This window comes from Numida meleagris, chromosome 26 (assembly GCF_002078875.1).
Source record: "Numida meleagris isolate 19003 breed g44 Domestic line chromosome 26, NumMel1.0, whole genome shotgun sequence".
NCBI lineage: Eukaryota > Metazoa > Chordata > Aves > Galliformes > Numididae > Numida > Numida meleagris.
In genome coordinates this window covers 2,853,594-2,856,369 of record NC_034434.1, presented here as the reverse complement: position 1 = coordinate 2,856,369, position 2,776 = coordinate 2,853,594, and the positions used below count along the sequence as shown (strand labels likewise).

General features: G+C 46.6%; 1 long non-coding RNA gene across 1 annotated transcript in view; it reads right to left on the bottom strand.

The window, feature by feature from the left end:
• Positions 1 to 2,776, bottom strand: part of LOC110388611 — a 30,795-nt gene that overhangs the window by 10,999 nt on the left and 17,020 nt on the right. Inside the window, exon 2 of the long non-coding RNA XR_002432931.1 lies at positions 1,199 to 1,439. This is a non-coding gene — a long non-coding RNA (uncharacterized LOC110388611). The remainder of the gene's footprint in view (positions 1 to 1,198; positions 1,440 to 2,776) is intronic.

Below are 2,776 nucleotides of genomic sequence, written 5' to 3'. Positions count from 1 at the left end.
CCCCAATTCTTTTTATTATTATTATTGTTTTTTGGTACAGCAGACAGTCAGCTGTGCAGAGCCAAACCACAGCCTCGCTCCAGAACCCCAAACGCCTTTTTCTGCCTCTTGTCTCCCTTACAAAGAAGCAGACAAACAAGCCAACACTGAAAGCTCTCGGCCCTTTAACTGAAGTGGCGAGAAAGAAGAGGGGAAAGAGGTGTTTTTTTTTTTTCTTTGGGGGGGAGAGGGGGGTTGAGAGGCATAAAACAATTAAAAAAATAAAGTCAACAACCCCCAAACCAACAAATTCTCCCGTGCTGAGCACGATGACGGCGCTCCCGGTCCCTTCCCACCTTCCCCGCCGCTGCTCGGGGGCACGGGGCCGCTCCGCACACGCGGGATTCCCCGCAACCCGGGCTGCAGCCGCTGCCCGCACAATGTCCGGCCTCGGGGAGGTCAAGGGGTTTGCGAGGTCAGCCCCTGCCCGTAATACACAGCTAATCGCCCAGAAAACGTGTCCTCTGCGTGAACCCTCTCCCCCGAACTCTGCTGCAGGCGCTGAGTTTTGCCTCCCCTGGTTTGCAGCCACCAAAGCCCCTTGGCAGAGATGTGGCCGGGCCACGGGGCACCCCCGGGACACCCGAAATTCCCCCACCTCGTCCCTCGATAGGAGCCGCACCCCCAGAGCTCCGCAAAGCCCTGATTCCTTGGGACCTTGCTGCAAAGCCCCCCCCCTCCCGGCGCGGCCCCTGGACAAGAACAAGGATGACGCGAAAGGAGGAAAATAAATAAATAAATAAAATGAATTAAAAAAAAATTAAAAGGAAAAAGAGAGAGAGAGGATTAAAAAAAAAAAGTAAAAATAAGGAAAAAAAAAAAAAAAGAGGAAATACGAGGGAATAGCCCCAAAGAGAAGAGCGGGGGACGCGCAGCCCCGCGGGGCCGAGAAGGAAACTCGAGGAGGAAAACCAGCCCGCTGCTGCCAACGTCCCTGCTCGTTCACAATAAAAAGCGAAAACAGAAGGAAAACCCCGCACGAGCGTTCACGTGTTGCTTTTCTCTCTGCCCCTTTTTCCCCCTTCTTTCTCCCTCTCTCACTTTTATTATTATTATTATTATTATTATTTTGGTCGTCCCTTTGCTTTCCCCCGAACTTTCTCGTGAAAGGAGGCAATAAAACGAGCAGAAATGCATGCCAAGAGAGCAGCTCCGTTACCTGGTTCGCTCCCACATCCTTTTTCCAACGCCCCAGAGACGGCCCTCATGGTTTGGGTGGTTTCTTCCAAAGTGAGAGGTCTGGGGGAGGGGGGGCTTGGGTGAGAGTTTGGGTTTTCTCCCCCAGATATAAAGCTTTCACCTTTACGATCCAGATTTTATTATTAGTATTATTATTTCCCCTGAAGATTCTGGTCGAACTCCGGGTGCTTTTTCCCCAACAGACGGTCTGCGGAGATTTGCTGTTGAATAACAATGGGAAAAGGATAAGTATTTAAAGAAAAGAAGTGATTAATGATTTTCTGTATAATTCTCGCATTTTTCTTGGCTTCTGTCTGCTTATAATGGCTGTGAACTTTTAGGTCCTATAGAAATCTTCTTTTCTCCCCCTTCAATCCTATTCATACTTTCCAGCTTTGATTTGCTTCTATAGACCCCGCATTCCTGGAAGCATATGGTTTTTTTTTTTTTAAGAGCGATCCCTTCCATCTCCTCACTATCTCGAACGTAACACCCTTTATTTTTTTGGGGGGGGTTGGTTTTTATTTTTTATTTTTTGCCCCCGCAACAACACATCAAAGCGAGAAACGGTCAAATAATAATAAAAAAAAGCAGCAAAAATCCACCCCCACCTCCGGCACTGCCACACCAAGCGGGCCCTGAAATCCTCCCTGGGAAATAGCAATAATCATCACCATAATAAAAGAAAATAAATATAAAAATAAAGAAACTCTACGCGCCCGCCGCCTCTAGCTCTGAAATTGCGACAGCCGAGCCCAAAAACGCCCATAAATCCTTTTCTTCCCCATCTGAACGTGCCACAGACCTGACCCGTGTCGCTGCCTTCATATTGTTTTAACGTAGGAAAATGTCAATAGAAAGAGAAATATAACGGCCCTTTGTTTTTAGGGTTTTTTTTTTTTAATGGGGGGGGGGGGGGCACTGTGCTGGGCATTTATTTTGCGCGGTGCTCGCGAAGCGAATTGCTACAAATAAGGGAACAGCGCACGGACACCGTCCGCTTTTAAAGATTTCGGCTCCATCCTTTGTTCGGGAATTGGGGGGGGGAGGGAGGAAGGGGGGGTACTTGGTTCCTGCTGGGGGGTCCCGGAGAATTCCAGAAACAAATAAACGAAAACCGTTTTCTTTTTAAAGAAAAAAAAAAAATGATTATTTTCTTCAGCTGCTGCCAGCCCTCCTCCTTCACCCCACCCCCCCCACACGCACACACACAATGGGTTTTCTCTCTCTTTCTTTCTTTCTTTCTTTCTTTCTTCTTTTTTTTTTTTTTGCTTTTAACTTTGAACCGGAATGTTATTTCGTCCTGAGCGGTATTTTCGATACTTTCTATGAGAAAGAAAATGAAAATTAATACAAGAGCTGCGGCGCACAAAAGGAGCCATTTGTCTTCTTGATTATCTATTTGCTTGTCAGGCTGTGAGCTATCGCAGGAGCCAGCTCCTTTGTAATATAAAAATACACAGAAAACCTGCAAACACCGAGAAACATCTGTGCAAAAATTAGACTCATTAATGCATTAACTACCTCGGAGAAAGGGTTTTTTTTTTTTTTTTAATTT